Source organism: Petaurus breviceps, unplaced genomic scaffold, assembly GCF_028583685.1.
Source record: "Petaurus breviceps papuanus isolate PSGF00001 unplaced genomic scaffold, PetGlider_PUasm1.0 189, whole genome shotgun sequence".
Lineage (NCBI taxonomy): Eukaryota > Metazoa > Chordata > Mammalia > Diprotodontia > Petauridae > Petaurus > Petaurus breviceps.
Window position 1 is genome coordinate 44,641,937 of NW_027185809.1, and position 18,896 is coordinate 44,660,832.

The following is an 18,896-nucleotide window of genomic DNA, read 5'->3' on the forward strand; positions in this document are numbered from 1 at the left end:
GAAGGAAGGAAGGAAGGAAGGAAGGAAGGAAGGAAGGAAGGAAGGAAGATATGATGGAAGGACATGTGTTGCCCATTTGGGACTGGCCTGTTCTGTCCCCAGTGGAGCATCTACAAGTACTCACAGGCTGTTGTTTGTCCTTCATTTCTGAACAGCAGAATGGCATTGGGAAGGTAATGTCATGACTTGCAAGTGAATTTGATTTAAATGAGGCAGGGCTGTACAAAGTTACCAGTCTCATTCTTTCATCCAGAGTTATCTGGGTAGGGCCTTCCCTTTTATTCATTCATTAATTTATTTATTTATTTATTTATTTATTTATTTATTTATTTATTTATTTATTCATTCATTCATTCATTCATTCATTCATTCATTCATTCATTTATTTATTTATTTTTGACTAGGTAAAATAGTCCATTTTTGCCTTATTTCTTACCTAGCCTTAATCATTGCATGGGTATTACCTCAGAAAAACTGAGATCCCAGAAAGACTTTAGTTTAAAAGGCCAAGGTCTCCCACTGCATCTATAGCCATCTCCAGTTGCCCTGACCTATATCTTGCCATATACCCAGATGCTTCAGGAGGACAGAATAAGAATTGTCACTTACCCTTACCTATGTATACTCTGCCCAAAGGAATGTAAATTTTGATCACAGAAATATCACAAAACATCTTGAGGTTTACAGGATAATTACCTTTTTAGCACTATGTTTTAAACTTAAATCACTCTGACTCTCACTGGCTTGCCAATAATAGGTCCCAGCTCAAGACACCTTGGTCATTGTTTGGGTTCTGATAGTTCATAATTAATGTAAACAGCAATTGAATCTGTTTAGGCCAGAAAATTTGTGGGTTTTTTCCTCCCAATCAGGAGAGGATATAGGAAAGGAGGGTACTTTCATTGTATGAAAATATTAGATGGAGGAGGCATAATACACCAATATTTTGTCTTAAAATCATTTGATTACTTAAGTGGAATTCAACATCAATGTGATTCAATGTTGTGATGTAGAAATGTAACCTTAGAGTGAAATAAAAGAGGTGTATTTTCCAGAGATAAGAAAATGACAGTCTTTTTGAACTGTGTTGTCAGACAGTATCTGAAATTCATGTAATGAATAACATGACTGTAGAAGGATTTTGATAAGTTGGAAAGTGACCAAAGTTAGGAAATAAATGTGATAAAAGACTCTTTAGTCCATATCATATGTGGGATTTTTGAGGAACTGAGGATGTTTAGCCTCGAAAAGATTCAAAGCAATATAGGGCATGGTAGTTTGCAGTCATTTATTTGAAATAATGTCAGATAAAATAGGGGTTGTACTTCTGCTTGTCACCTAAGGAAAAAAAACAAGCAGAAATGGATGGAAAATTGGAGTTAAGGTTTAGGCATCATGTTAAGAAAAAAAAATCTTAAATCTTGAACTGTCCAAAAGTGGAACGGACTTGCCATTGGACATTACCTTATTTGAAATCTTGAAGCATAGACTGTAGAAATATTTATAGGATATTGTATATTGCAAAGCACTTTATGAATCTAAGTTAAAATGACAATTCTACCTAAATTAGCTTATTTATTCTGTACCACACCAATCAAACTGCTAAAATATATTTATAGGGCTTGAAGAAATAAAACAAACTTCATGTGGAAGCACAAAATATTAAGAATATCAAGGGAATCATTAACAAAATGTGAAGGAAGGTAGCTTAGCTGTACCCAATCTCAAACTGTATTACAAGGAGGTAATCTTCAAAACAATCTGGTACTGTCTAAGAAACAGAGTGGTGGATACATTTGAATAGATTAGTATACAGTACACAGTAGTAAATTACTATAGTGATCTAGTACTTGATAAATGCAAAGGTCCAAGCTTTGGGGTCAAGACCCCACTGTTTGACAAAAACTGCTGGGAAAACTGGAAAGAAATTTGGCTGAAAGTAGGTATAGATGAACATATCTCACCTTATATGAAGATAAGGTTAAAATGGATACATGGATTACACAAAAAGAGTGATACTGCAAGGCCTAGTGATGATGAACCTGCAGCCTAGAGGCCATATGTGGCCCTCTATGTCCTCAAGTGCAGCCCTTTAACCGAATCCAACTTCACACAACAAATTCCACAGTTTCCCCACCTCTGCAAGAAAATTAGGGGAGCATGAAATAGTTTGCCTGTGAGATCTATGAATAAGGTAAGAATTTCTAACTAAACAAGAGATAAAGAGCATTACAAGATGTAAAATGTATACTTTTGATTTTTTTTTAATTTAAAAAAAGTTTTTGCATACACAAAACCATTGCAATCAAGATTAGAAGGAAAGCAGACAACTGGGAAAAAATTACAGCAAGTTTCTCTGATAAAGTCCTTTATTTCTCACATATAGAGGGAACTTATACAAAATGATAAGAATAGAAGTCATTCCCCAAAAGATAAATAGTCAAAGGAGAAGAACATTTTTCAGAAGAAATAAAAACTGTCTGTAGTCATATGAAAAAATGTTCTAAATCATTATTATTAGAGAAATGCAAATTAAAATATCTCTGAGGTACCACTTCACATCTATCTGATTGGCTAATAATACAGAAAAGGAAAATAACAAATTTGGGAGGGGATGTAGGAAAATTGAGACACCAAAGGAGCTGGTAACTAATATAGCCATTTTGGACAGCAATTTGGAACTATTTACAAAGAGACATAAAATCCATACATACCTTTTAACCCAACAATAAAAAGGAAAATTATACATATGTGTATGTATACACACACATGTGTGTACAAAAATGTATATAACAGCTCCTTTTGTGGTGGTGACAAAATGAAGTTCTAGGGAATGCACATTAATTGACTAAACAGATAGTGGCATATGACTTTGATGGAATGCTATTATGCTATGAAAATTCATGAGCAGGAAGCTTTCAGAAAAACCTGGAAAGATTTCCATAGAGGGAAGTGAATAGAACCAGAAGAACACTATACACAGCAACAGCAACAGTGTGTGATGATTAAATGTGAATGACTTAGCTATTTACAGCATTACAAAGATCTAAGACAATTTTGAAGGGCATCTTATGAAAAGTGTTATCAGCCTCTAGAGAGAGAACTGATGAAATCTGAATTCAGATTAAAGCATACATTTTTTTAAATTTTATTTTTGTTTTCGGAAAGGACGGTCCATGTTTCATTTCACAATATGACTAACATAGAAATATATTTTGAATGACTGTACATGTATAACCTATATCAAATTGCTTGCCTTCAAAATGAAGTGATAAGGGAAGGAGAAAGGGAAAGAATTTGCAAGACATGAGTTCAAATCTGACAAATAAAAATTTAAAACACAGGAGGGCATTGTTAAAGAACAGAATCTAGGTGACACAAATGGATACAGTGCTAGGCCTGGATTCAGGAAGACTTTTGTTTCTGAGTTCAAATCTGGCCTGAGATATTTTTTAGCTGTGTGACTCCGGGCAAGTAACTTAATGTTATTTGCTTCAGTTTCCTGTTTTGTAAAATGAACTGGATAAAGAGATGTAAAACCAGTCTATTATCTTTATTAATAATACCCCAAATGGAGTCATAAAGAGTCACTCACACCTAAAATGATTCAGCAACAAGTTGGACTCTGAGGTCCCCTCCAAACCCAAAATTTAAAAATTCTGTATTTCTGTCTTCTCTGAAATTCTATGCTTAATTATTTGCTTCTATGTATTTGCATACACTGATACCCATGTCTGGACTATACTGTTTTATAATATCTGCTTTTCAAAATCCTGTATGGGACAGAGATTAAATTTGATCAGCATTAAGAGAAACATAGCTTTTAACAATGGTGACGTGATATCATCTAAATTATTCTGGTTTAAGAAAGACATTGATAAGCTAGAGAAGGTCCAGAAAAGAATGAACCAAATGGGAAAAGGTTTTGTCTCTATGTCATATAATGATTGATTGAAAGAATTAAGGAGGTTAAGCCTCTAGAAAAGAAGAGGGGGTGGGGGTGGAGATGATTTATTATAGTTGTCATCAAGGATTTGAGGGGTTATCATGTGGAAGAGAAAATTGACTTCTTTGGCCCAATGAGACAGAGGAGAAAACAATTGGGTGCAGTTTTTTTAAAAGAAAATTTCTGTTTGCAGTCAGGAAAAAAAAATCCTAATAATTAGTCATTCAAGAGTGAAATGAACTGCATCAAAAGGTGTGGTTTCCCCATTTGTGGAAGTCTTCAAGCAGAGACTGATTAGAAGACCACTTCTCCGGTTGTCAGGTTCCTTTCATTTAAGGTGAACAAGAAAGCCACAGAAATCTGGTCCAACCTTCACATTCTGTAATTTCTTTGATCCTAGAAGACTGAAGTAGTAACAATGAATGAGATCTGAAAACAGGAAAGTTTGAGATTAAAATAGATGTTTATGTATCTATATGTTTATGTGAAATTTCCTAATTATTAGAATTATCTAGAAGTTGAATGGGCTAGATTGGAAAGCAGTGGTTTCTTATCAAAAATATTCACATGGAGGATGAATGAATATGTTATGGTCATCTGTGTAGAGGTCGAACTGTACATAGACTGAAGCTACTGAGGACTTTGAAAATCTTTAATTTTACAGTTATTTACAAGATTCAATATGGATCCTCAATAAAGTGTTTGTTGTTCAGCTAATGTGCTCTTAAGCTGCATTTAGAAATATATATCATTCAGAAGAGTGAAGTGATTATCATACTGTAATTGCTGTGGTTTGATTGCATAAGGAATACAATATTGTGTTCTAAGTACCAGATTTCTGAAAAGGATATTGACAAGCTGGAGAATTTCCAGAAGAGTCTGATCAGGATGTTTAGGACACTGGAAAACATGTAATATAAGTATTGATTTTAAGTAACAGAGATGAAAGAAGAGATGAAAACACGAACCTACTCATAGTTATGGTCACACCCAGTGGTTATACCCTCCAGGCATAAGTTATGTACAGATAAATTTGGGTGACACCAGGCACTCCCTGGTCTCTTACTGTCTTTGCACCCAAGATAAAACCTCAAACCCTCCCCTTATAAACAGCAACATACAGCCTTTTAAAAATTGCATAAATACATAAATAAAACGTGGTTTTTGTCCACTGGTTAGTCAGCCTTATCCAGAATACACCAGCCAGGTTGGTCACTGAGGCTGACTCACTAGCAGAATTGGGTGTTCCCACATAATTCTTCTCAGAGTCATGATCTGGCTTGGGGACCTTCCTGTACCCTTGAAAGCATGGAAAGCTTCAGGCCCAGTGGTCTTGCCTAACACCATATCTGGTCCTAGACAAATATACTTGCCTTTACAATAAACATCTTGTACTCTGCATCAAAAAAGGGCACCTCAATTCATTGAAAATAGCATATTTAATGAGAATCAGTTAATATGTAAATTACTTATACACAATTATTTTTACAAAATTTTACAATTTACATAATTACAAAATTTTTACACAATTACAATTTTTTCCTCCATGTGATGATTGTAGTTGGAAGGCATGATATATTTAAAAATTCATATGTTGCAAAACAAATTAAAAGAACAATAATATTTAAAAGGCATAAAATGGTGAGGAGGTAAGGAAAAGGGAAGAAGCATGGGCCTTACCAATGTTAATGATAACAAGTCTTAATCATAGGACAACATAATCAATGTCATCAATTATGAAGAGCTTTTGTGGAATAAAGTAATTATTTTTTTTTACTTGGTCTTAAGTACAGAACTAGAAGTAGTGCACTGAAGGTTCAGGGAGGAAGATTTCAGTTTGATGTAAGGATACATTTCCTAAAAGTTATTGGAATGGAATAGGATACCTTTGGTGGTAGGTAACTGATTTTCCCCAAAGCCATTGAGTTTTAATAGAGTGAGGCAGCCTATGGAAACCTACTCAGAAAAAAAAAAAAACATTTTGGAATGTTTAGAAAATACATCATATTATAAAGGAAACCAATTGTAATGGGGAAATAAAGAAAAGCAATTTTGCTTTTCCAGTTTCAAGATGTTCTAAACTATCTTTATAGACAGTTTGTGGAGGAAGGAGCCCTGACTGGAAATCATCAACCAAAAACTATATAATAACTTGTTGAATCGTGTGTCAGTTTAACTGGTTTTTGAGGTCGTTTTCAACTTTGACAACTTTAGATGTATGAAGACATTTATACATGAAAAAATGAGTTAATGAATGGATTTTTTTTCATTTAAGAACCTGATTCTTCTTTTTACCCAAGACTTTCAAAATAAGTGCAGGAATGAGCAGCAAAAGAATGTCCTTATCAAGCAATAGATCAAGGTCAAAGAATTTCAAATTAGTTAATGAGTTGATTTAAGAAATGCACAAAGTAACATAGAAAATTTTTCATATCTCTTATAGCTATATAATTGTATTATATATAATGCATACATATATTACATGAACATTATAGTAATAAAATTCTTCAAAACTAGAACAGCCGGTATCCAGGACCTTTTATTTGCTACACAGCCATCTAGTTCAGGAAATCAAGAACAATGTCTATTCATCAAATGGGAGCATGCTATCACGTACTAAGTTGTAAAAATAAATATTGGTCCCCAGCATTGATACTGAATAAATTAATTTTTAAACAAGGTTGTATTTTTGTGAAACAGAAAAAAATTTTGATTGCACTAATATCATGATGTATGTAATCATCATTCTCTTTTCACTTGATATCATTTAATTTTCCTTTTACCTCAGTTTTCTTTCTTCTTTTACCTTTTTATGCTACTTCTATTAGAGAGTGCTAAAATATTCTTAATATAATAAGAATGTATTCACCTTTAAAAATATAACCTATATTCATGTAATATGACCTATATTCAATAAATAACCTCCAAGCTCTTCGATCCCTCATTGTAGAAGCTGCCAGATTCTGGGTTATCCTGATTGTGTTTCCACACTATTCAAATTCCTTCTTCCTGGCTACTTGTGATATTCTCTCTTTAATCTGGGAATTCTGAAATCTGGCTACAATATTCCTAGGAGTTTTTTTTTTTTGGGGGGGGGTGATTGGTAAATTCTTTCAACCTCTATTTTGCTTACTGGTTCTAAAACATGAGGGCAGCTTTCTTTGAGATCTCCCTGGAGGATGATTTCTAGGTTCTTACTTTAATCATGGCTTTCAGGTATTCCAATAATTTTTAAATTATCTCTCCAGGATCTATTTTTCAGGTCAGTGGTTTTTCCAATGAGATATTTCACATTGCCTTCTATTCTGTCATTTGTTTGGATATGTTTAACAGCATCTTGATTTCTGATAAAGTCACTAGCTTCCCTTTGGTCCATTCTAAATCAGAGGGAATGATTCTCCTAATTAAGCTTTTGAGATTCTTTTTCCCTCTGGCAAATTCAGCTTTTTAAGTCACTCGCTCCTAATTGCCTTTTCGAGCCTCATTTGCCATTTGAGTTAGTCTGTTTTTTAAGTAGTTATTTTCCTCAGTCAGGCTGTTGACTCACATTTCATAATTTTCTTGCATCGTTCTCATTTCTCTTCCCAATTTTTCCTGCACTTCTCTTGTCTGCTTCTTAAGGTCCTCTATGGCCTATAACCAGCTCGTATTCTCTTTTGAAGCTTTTGGTGCAGGAATTCTGATTTCACTGTCTTCCCCCTATTCCATGCTTTGCTCCTTTTTCCCCCAAAATAGGGGTCTAATGTTGGAATCTTCTGTCAGTTTTGTTTCTTTTGTCTGGCCATGTCACCCCTCAGTCACTTGACCCCTGGGCTTTTTGCCACAGTAGAACTTTGCCATCAGACAGGGGAACTTTTGTCCCAAATGCTGGGATTTTCTGAGCTGCCAGAGGTATTAGTTGGGTGCCCTCCCTGAAGCCTCCACACATCGTGGCAAGCTGGTAACATATCCCAGAACCTCCACCCTAGACTTCAATCCAGATCCAAACAGGTTAAACAAGAGCGATTACTCCTCAGACTTGTCACTGGGTCTCCCTACAGTCTGCAGTCCAGGAGCTGAAGCTGCAATGTGGTGCTGGCTCTGCGAAGGCATCTCAGTGGCTTCCAGGCCTGAGGGGCAAAAGCCAATGCTCTCCCAACTACTGGTCCCAAAGTCCACACTGCACTGACCTCTCACTTTGTCCTTCACATCTATGTGATTATTAATCTGGAAATGGCCACAGCTGCTGGTGATCTGGAGTCCCTCCAGCAGGTGGTTGGTCAGATCCACCCTGGAGCTAAAACCTCAGGCTCACCAGGCCTGGGCTCAGCTCCCATAGTGCTGCACTGGCCAATTCCTGTGCACCTGCCAGGCTGTCCTCAGAAGGAGGTTATCTTCTTTGTGTTATTTTGTGGGTTCTGTAGCTCCAAAGTTTGTTCAGAGTCCCTTTGTACATGAATTAGGGAAGGTGGAAGTTGAAGCCTCGAGGAGGTCCTATTTCTACTCTACCATCTTGATCCTATTTCCAGGACTCTAGAATCTTATTGTTGTGAGAGGGAGGACCAAATTCAGAAGGAGAGAATATTGACTCCATACCCACAGCTCCAGCCTCACCAGGGAACTTGTCTCAAGCGTAGAAAACATGTTTAGATGAGGTCAAAAAGAACTTTGAAAACCAAATTAGAGTGGTAGAAGGTAAAATGAATAATTCTTTTAAAGCAAAAGTGAAAAATTAGGGAAAAAAACATTACAATGAAGAAATCATGTCCTTAAAAAGAAAAATGTGTAAACTAAAAATGAAATATGAACATATGGAAAATAAGCTTCAAAAACTGAGGTAAATAATTCACTAAAAATTAGAATCAACCAAATTGAACAAATGACACTATGAGGAATCATGAATTAAACACAACATGAAAAATGAAAATTTTAAAAAGAGGTAAAATATCTCAATGGAAAAAATGACTGACCTAGAAAACAGATCTAGGAGAGAGAATCTGAGAATTGTAGGACTACCAGAAAATGATGATGAAAAAATTATCTTGGGCAACATCTTCAAAACACTTATCATAGAAACCTGCCCTGAGATCCCAGAATGAGAGAGTAATATAGAAATCAAGAGAATCCACCAAACACCTCCTGAAACAGATCCAAATTGAAAAGTCTGCAAAATGTTGTGGCCAAATTCCAGAACTATCATATAAAGGAGAAAATACTACAAGCACTCAGAAAGAAACAATGCAAATATTGCAGAACCACAGTGAGGATTGCACAGGATCTGGCAGCTTCTACATTGAGATATCACAGGAATTGGAATATGATTTTTCAAAAGCAAAAGAGCTGGGATTTGGGGGGCAGAGCCAAGATGGCGGAGTAGAAGCACGACCTTCCCGCGGCTCCGGCTTCCACCCTCCCCAATCCATATAAAAAGGGGACTCTAAACAAACTTTGGAGCTGCAGAACCCACAAAATGACACAGAGAAGCTAACCTCCCGCTGAGGACAGCCCGGCAGGCCGGCAGGAATTGGCCAGAGCAGCGCTCTGGGAGGGGAGCCCAGCACCACGCAGAGGCTTTAGCCCCAGGGCGGGCCTGACCAGCCACCAGCCAGAGGGACTCCAGATCAGCAGCAGCTGTGGCCATTTCCAGATTTATCAATACATAGATGCGAAGGACAAGGTGAGAGGCCAGTGCAGTCTGGACTTTGGGACCCAGGAAGTAGGAGTGCGTGGCTTTTACCCCCGGAGCGAGAAACCTCTGAGACGCCAGCACAGCCTGCCAGCACCACGTGGCGGCTTCAGCTCCTGGCCTGCAGAGTGTAGGAGGACCAAGCACCAGTCTGAGGGGTAATCGCTCTTGCTTTAACCTGCTTGGATCTGGATTGCAGTCTAGGGTGGAGGTCCTGGGGTGTGTGTCCAGCTTGCCAGAGCGTGTGGAGACCTCAGAGAGGGCACCCATCTAATACCTCCGGCAGCTGAGAAAACCCCAGCGTTTGGGACGAAAACTCCCCTGTCTGGTGGCAGAGTCCTACTGTGGCAAAAAGCCCAAAAGTCAAATCATTGAGTGGCAAAATGAGCAGGCAAAGGAAACAAAGCAGACAGAAGATTCCAACATGACACTCCTATTTTGGGGATAAGAAGGAGCAAGGCATGGAACAGGAGGAAAACAGTGAAGTCAGAACTCCTGCACCAAAAGCTTCAAAGGAAAATACAAGCTGGTTACAGGCCATAGAGGACCTTAAGAAGCAGATAAGAGAAGTGGAGGAAAAATTGGGAAGAGAAATGAGAACAATGCAAGAAAATTATGAAATGAGAGTCAACAGCCTGACTGAAGAAAATAATACCTTAAAAAACAGACTGACTCAAATGGCAAAGGAGGCTCAAAAAGGCAATGAGGAGAAGAATGCCTTAAAAAGTCGAATTTGTCAGATGGAAAAAGAATCTCAAAAGCTCACTGAGGAGAATCATTGCTTCAGAATTAGATTGGAGCAAATGGAAGCGAATGACTTTATGAGAAATCAAGATGCGGTCAAACAGATCCAAACAAATAAAAGAATAGAAGGCAATGTGAAATACCTCATGGGAAAAACCACTGACCTGGAAAATAGATCCAGGAGAGATAATTTAAAAATTATTGGACTGCCTCAGAGCCATGACCAAAGTAAGAGCCTGGAAATCATCCTCCAGGAAGTCCTCAAAGAAAACTGCCCTGATGTTTTAGAATGAGAGGGAAAACTAGAGATTGAAAGAATTCACCAATCACCTCCTGAAAACGATCCCAAAAAGAAAACTCCTAGGAATATTATAGCAAGGTTCCGGAATTCCCAGATTAAGGAGAGAATATTACAAGCAGCCAGGAAGAAACAATTTGAATATTGTGGAAACAAAATCAGGATAACCCAGGATCTGGCAGCCTCTACACTGAGGGATCGAAGGGCCTGGAATGTGATATTCCGGAGGTCAAGGGAGCTGGGATTAAAACCAAGAGTCACCTACCCAGCAAAACTGAGTATCATGTTTCAGGGGAAAATGTGGTCATTCAGTGGAATACAGGACTTTCAAGCATTCTTGCTGAAAAAGCCAGAGTTGAATAGAAAATTTGACATTCAGATACAGGAAGCAAGAGTAGCATGAGAAGGTAAATAGGCAAAAGAAATCATAAGGAACTTATCAAAGTTGTACCATTTTTTTGTTTGAAGTAATTGGGGTTGAGTGGCTTGTTCGGGGTTACATGGCCAGTTGTTGTTTCTGGGTGTGGTGCTGGGTCTCTGGGCCCGGATTTGATCCGGGTCGTCCTGGCACTGGAGCTGGTGCTCTTGCTCGCTGAGCCACCTGGCCAAAGTTGAACTATTAACATTCCTACATGGAAAAACAATAATTGTAACCTATGAAACTTTTCTCAGTAGTTGAAGGGATTAGAAATATATATATATGTCTTTATATGAGGGTATGCGGGCATATGAATACATATGTGAATGTGTATATATATGTTTACAGGTATACATAGATAGAGGGCACAGGACCTATTTAACAGGAAGGGATGATACTTAAAAGGTGAAATTAAGAGGTGAGAGGAATATAATGGGAGGAGATGGGAAGAGACAGAGTGGGGCAAACTATCTCATACAGAAGAGGCAAGGGAAAATGGTTACAATGGAGGGGAAGAATAGTAAGGCAAAAGGGAATACTTCAACCTTATTCCTATTGAATCTGGCTTGAGAAGGGAGGGAAATACACACTAAATAGGGGATCTCACCCTCCAGGAGAATAGGGGGGGAAGGGGATGTGAGGGGGGATGATGGAGGGGAGGGCAGGCTGGGGGGGAGGGAAGTTGGAAGCACCCACTTTTGAAAAGGGACAGGATCAAAGTAGAGAATAGAACAAGTGGGAGGTGGGATAGGAGGGAGGGAAAAATAGTCAGTCTTTTACAATACATCTACTATGTTATTGTTTTGCATTAGCCACACATGTACAACCTACACTGAACTGCTTGTCCCCCCAGTGGGGGTGGGTGGCAGGGGAGGGGAAGGGAATGAATCTGGAACTGAAAGTTTTAAAATCAAATATTCAAATATATATATATATATATATATATATATATATATATGTGTGTGTGTATGTGTGTGTGTGTGTGTGTGTGTGTGAAAAAAAATAAACTGTGACACCCACTATTGGGGGGTCTTTGTTCTGAAAAAAAAAAAGCAAAAGAGCTTGAGTTACAACCAAGGATCACCTATCTAGCAAAAATGAAAATATTCTTCCAGGCAAGGAGATGGTCATTCAATGATATAACAGACTTCCTGATGAAAAAGCCAGAACGTAATGAAAAATTCAACCTCCATTTACAACTCTCAATTGAGACATAGAAAAGTAAGTAGGGAAAACACACACACACACACACACACACACACTGAGACAATCTGTTATTTAAAAAGAGAAAACTGTTTAAATCCCTATATGGGAAGCTGATATGTGTTAATACTGAGAATTCTATACCTATAGTGACCTCTGAAATGGCTATAGGTAAATAAAGCGTGTGGGTATAAATTAAACAAAATGATGATAAAAAAAAATCATCATTAAGGGTGTGATAGTAATGGCAATTAAAGATTCCCCTGTATTGGCTTGGTTTTGAAATTGATTGTGTTAAAACCCAGAGCTTGTTAATCCCACCTGTGGGATGGACTTGATGTGAAAAGAGAGTCCTGAACTGGGAGGAGCTGGTGACATAGATTTGGAGACACAAGAGAGAGGCGGAAGACCTTTTTGGAAACAGCACCCACGTGGAAGCAGGGAGAGAGACTAAGAGAATTGCTGGTGGCCGCTTTGAATTGCCCTGGACTTTTGAGACCTGCCCCCTTGGGTTCCAAGGACTGAGGAGACATGGCTGTTTTGCTGGTACTTTGTCTGTCTGTTGTGATGTTGTTTTGCCAGATTTGTCCACTGGTGAAAGACAGTCCTGTTGTTGAAGAAGTCCTGGAACCTGGCTTTTGGCTAAGAAGCCCTGAGACTGTCCTGCAGACAGAGAGTGAATACTGTCCTCTGGCAAAGGACAGTGCTGTTGTTGCAGGGGTCTGGAGACTGTCCTGCAGACAGAATGAATACTGTCCACTGGTGAAGGACAGTGCTGTTGTTGCAGGGGTCTGGAGACTGTCCTGCAGACAGAATGAATACTGTCCACTGGTGAACGACAGTGCTGTTGTTGCAGGGGTCTGGGAACCTTTCTGTTGGTTCAGAAGCCCTGAAGAAGGATTTTCTTGTTATATGTTTACAGAAATCCTAGGAGAGGGTTTTGCTAATGTTTTCAGGGGTTTTAGGACTGTTCTACAGACAGAGGATGAATTAATGAAGAGACTGGCAATGTATCTTGTGGCCTTGCTAAGCCTTGTCTCCCCAGGAACTAAGATTGCTGAGAACTTGCCTCGTGTCAAGATGAAGAAAAGACCTCCATTTGGGTATTAGGTGCTGTGTTTAAACTTGATAGAACTCTGGGGTAGATTCAAATGTGATCCAGGGGTGGGGAACTTTTGACCTTTTTGTGTTTTGTGATGGACCAAATGAAGGTACAGCCTAGGGGTGGAGAAGTGTTTAGAACAGAGACTTTGTAATTGATTGAATGATTGGAAGGTCCTGGGGTGGGGTAGTACTTGGAGATTATTTAATCATCCTTAGTAAATGCTGTATTTTGAATGATGTCATGTTTTGATCTTCTCTGTTCTTGGTTGGTCACTGAATAAAATGGAGAGCACCTATGCTGGTATTTTGAACCTGGGAAATTGCCTTTCCTTGGTGTTACAGTACAAAGGGCTGCAAAGTGACTGCAATGGAAGAAGAGCAAAGAATGAAGCAGAAAAGGGTAAATTATGCCACATAAAGAGGCATAAAAACATTTTACTAGAGGGAAAGCAGGGAGGGAGATGAGCATTATATGAGCTTTTCCCTCATTGGTTCTGGTGCAAGGAGGTAATAATATAAAAAGTTAGGTATAGGAATCTATTGAGAAGAGACACAACTTATCATAATAGAGGGAAAGAGAGGAGGGAGAGGAGCACTGCATGAGATTTATTCTCATCAATCATGGTTCAAGGAAAAAATATCATACTACAATAAGTATAAAAATTTATCATACCCTACATGCAGTAGAAGGGGGGAAGGGGTAAGAAAAGAGGGGTTTTAGAAGGGAGGGAAGAAGTAGTAAGGGGAAGGGTAGGAAAAGAGAGGGGGCTGAGAAGAAGGGAATACTGAGGGAGGTGGCAGTCAAAAGGAAAACTCTTAAGGAGGTGAAGGAAGAAGGGGGAAAAATAAAAGAATAAATAGGGGAGGGAATAGGAGGGAGGGAAAGATACAGATACTAATCAAAACTGTGAGTGTGAATGGAATCAACTCTCCCATAAAACAGATGCAGATAGCAGAACAGATCAAAAACCATAATCCTACAATATGCTGTTTACAGAAACACATCTGAAACAGGGGGATACCTAGAGGGTAAAAGGCTGGAGTAAAATACATCATGTCTCAGCTAAAGCAAAAAAAAAAAAAAACAGGGCTAGCAATCCCTATCTCAGACAAAACAAAAGCAAAACTAGATATAATTAAAAGAGATAAGGAAGGAAACTACATCCAGCTAAAAGTAACCATCAAAAATGAAGCAATATCATTACTAAACATTTATGGACCAAGTGGTACAGCATCCAGATTCCTAAAGGAGAAGTTAAGGATGTTAGAGGAAGAAATAGATAGCAAAACTCTACTAGTGGGGTACTTTTATATGCCCCTCTCTGAGCCTGATAAATCTAACATCACAATAAACAAGAAAGAAGTTAAGTAGGAAAATAGAACCTTAGAGAAGTTAGATGCATTAGACCTCTGGAAAAAAATTGGATGCAGATAAAAAGGAAGATACTTTCATCTCAGCAGTACATGGCACATATACAAAAAGTGACCATGTGCTAAGGCATAAAAACCTCACAATTAGATGCAGAAAGGCATAAAAATATCAAATGCATCCTTCTCAGATGATGATGCAATAGAAATTTTATGTAATGAAGGGCCATGGAAGGATAGACAAAAAACTAATTGTAAACTAAATATGAATCCTAAAAAAATGAGTGGGTCAAACAAGAAATTATAGAAACAATAAGTAACTTCATTCAAGAGAATGACAGTAATGAGACAACATAACAAACTTGTGGGATACAGCAAAAGCAATTTTTAGTGGACGTTTAATACTGAATGCATAAATAAATAAAATAGAGAAAATGGAGATCAATAAACTGGGCATGCAACTGGCAAAGCTAGAAAAAGGACAGTTTAAAACCCCCAATTAAATGCTAAATTAGAAATAATGAAAATCAAGAGAGATCAATGAAATTGAATTTAAGAAAATAAATTTTTTTTTGCTTTTTGGAGGGCACTTTGGATTAAGTGACTTGCCCAAGGTCACACAGCTAGTAAGTGTAAAGTTTCTGAGGCCGGATTTGCACTCAGGTCTTCCTGACTCCAGGGCCAGTGCTCTACTTTTGTGCCAGCTACTCACCCCTAAGAAAATTATTGAATTAATAAGTAAAACTATAAGCAGGCATTAAGACCTTTAGTCAATATGATAGAAAAAGAAAGAAAAATAATTATGAGAATCAAAAATGAAAAGGGTGAATCTATCTCCAGTTAAGTGGAAATTAAAACTATAATTAGGAATTATTTGGCCCAATTATATGCACATACATTTGACAATCTTAGTGAAATGGATGAATATTTACAAAAATGTAAGTTGCCCAGACTGACTGAAGAAAAAGAAAAGTACTTAAATAACCCCATCTCAGAAAAAAAAAATGAATACATCATCAATGAACTCCCTAGGAAATAATCTCCAGGGCCAGATGACTTTACTAGTGAATTCTATCAAACATTTAAAGAACAATTGACTCCAATACTTTACAAACTACTTGGGATAGTGGGAAAAGATGGAATCTTACCAAATTCTTTTTATGACACAAATTTAGTATTGATACCTAAATCAGGAAGAGAAAAGACAGAGAAAAAAATTACAGATCAATTTCTTTTATGAATATAGGTGCAAAAATTCTAAATGAAATATTAACAAAAAGACTACAATAACTCATCGTGAGAATAATCCACTTTATCAGGTAGGGTTTATTCCAGGAATGCAAGGGTGCTTTAATATCAAGAAAAATATCAGTATAATTGATCACATAAATAACAAAAGTAGCAGAAAACATATGATTATCTCAATAGATACAGAAAAGGCTTTTGAGGAAATACAACACCCATTCCTATTAAAAACACTAGAAAATATAGGGATACATGGAGACTTCCTTAAAATAATAAGTAGCATATATCTAAAACCATGAGCAAGTTTTATATGTAATGGTGATAAGCTAGACGCATTTCCAATAAGATCAGGGGTGAAACAAAAATGTCCACTATAACTGCTTTTATTCAGTTTGGTACTAGAAATGTTATCAGTGGCAATAAGAGAAGAAAAATAAATATAAAGAATAAAATTAGGCAAAGAAGAGACTATGCTATCACTCTTTGCAGATGATATGAAGATATATACTTAGAGAATCAAGTAAATATCTACTTGAGACAATAAATAAATTTGGCCTAGCCATACTATTTTGTAGTCTGCATTATAAAGCAGCAGGCATCAACTAGTTGGTACTGGCTGAGAAATAGAGTAGTGAACCAATGGAATATATTGGGTACATGAGATTCAGTAGTCCATGACTATAGAAATCTACTGTTTGATAAACCCCAAAACCCCAGTTTTTGGGATGAGAATGCACTATTTCACAAAAACTGCTGGGAAAAGTGGAATATAGTATGGCAGAAATTGGGCATAGTTCAATATGTAACACCATACACCAAAATAAAGTTAAAATGGGTGCACGATCTAGGTATAAAGGTTGATACTGTAAGAAATCTGGGAGACCAAGGGATAGTTTTCCTGTGAGATTTATGGAGAGGGAAAGACTTTATTACAAAACAAGAGTTAGAGAGCATTATAAAATGTAAAATGGATAATTCTGATTACATTAAATTGAGAAGCTTCTGTACAAATAAACCCAATGTCACCAAGATTAAAAGGGAAGTAAAAAATTGGGAATTTTTACAACCAATATCTCTGGTAAAGGCCTCATTTCTAAAATATACAAATAATTGAGTCAAATCTATAAGAATACAAGCCACTCCCCAATTGACAAATAGTCAAAGGTTATCAACAGGCAGTTCTCAGAATACCAAATTAAAAAAAATCTATAAGCATTTGAAAAAAAATTCTAAATTACTATTGATTAGAGACATGCAAATCAAAACAACTCTGAGGAACCACATTTTACCAGCCAGATTGGCTAAGATGACAAAACAGGAAAATGATAAATGCTGGGGAGGATTTAGAAAAATATGAACACTAATGCATTGTTGGTGGAGTTGTGAACTGATCCAGCCATTCTGTAGAGTAAACTGGAACAATGCCCAAAGTGCTGTAAATAAGTACAAACCCTTTTATGCAGCAATACCACTTCTAGGGTTATATCTCAAAGACATCAGAGAAGTACAGAGCAGACCCATATGTATAAAAATATTTATTGTGGTTCTTTTTGTGGTGGCAAAGAATTCGAAATTAAGGGGATGCCTATCAATTGAAGAATGGTTGAACAGTTTGTTGTATATGAATGTAATGGAATACCACTGTACAATAAGAAATGAGGAGCAGACAGACTTCATAATAACCTGAAGAGATTTACATAAACTGATGCGGGGCAAGAAAAGCAGAAAAAAAGTGAAATCTCTACATCATCACAGACACAACTTATGTGTGGTGACCAGCTTCAATAGAATGGGCTCCTCTGAGCAATGTATGGTTGTAAAACAACTCCAAAAGACTCATGATCAAAAGCAATCTCCAAATCCATTGAAAGAGATGTGGAGTCTAAAAGCATATTGAAACAAACTACTTGCTCTCTTTCTTTTTCTTGTTTTGTTTGATTCTTTACAACCTGACTAATGATTAATGTGAAGATATTTGTAGATCTTATATTTGAATGCATGCTGCCATGATGGGAGGGAAGAGAGGAAGGGGAAAGAACATTGGAAACTCAAGGGGCTGTGGAACTGAAGGATGTAAAATAAAAGTAAATAAAAAAAAAAAAGAAAAAGAAAAAAATAACAGCATGGTGACATAATAACATTATATTTGTAAAGATTTTTTTTTGTCTAATGCTTTATTAACTTCCAGTTTTCATCATTCATTTCCACAAGGTTTTGAGTTACCAATTTTCTCCCCATTTTTCCCCTGCACAGCACCCCAATATAGGGATCCCACTGGATATCCCCTCCTCCAATCTGCTCTCTCCCATATATTCCCCCATACCCTCTCCAATTTTCCAGTAGGGCACAGTGAAACTCCATGCACCAGTGCCTGTATATTTTATTACCCAGTTACATTTAAAATATTTTTTTTTGTTTTTGGAGGGCAATTGGGGTTAAGTAACTTGCCCAAGATTACACAGCTCATTTTTTGTTTGTGGGTGTTAAGTGTCTGAGGCCAGAACCAAACTCAGGTGCTCCTAACTCCGGGGTCAGCGCTTTACTCAATTCGCCACCTAGCCACGCCTATTTAAAATAATTTTATTAATAGTATAAATATGTGTGTGAATAAATATTTGATTTTAAAAATTTGAATTCCAGATTTATTCCCTTCCTCCCTTGTCACACACCCTCACTGGGAACATAAGCAATTCAATATAGGTTGTATATGTGTAGCTATGCAAAACATTTCCATAGTGGATATATTATAAAAGACTGATGAAATTTCCCTCCATCTTATCCCAACTCCCACTTGTTCTATTCTCTACTTTGATCCTGTCCCTTTTCAAAAGTGGGTGCTTCCAACTTCCCTCCCTCCCAGGCTACCCTCCCTTCTATCATTCCCCCTCTCATCCCCTTCCCCCCT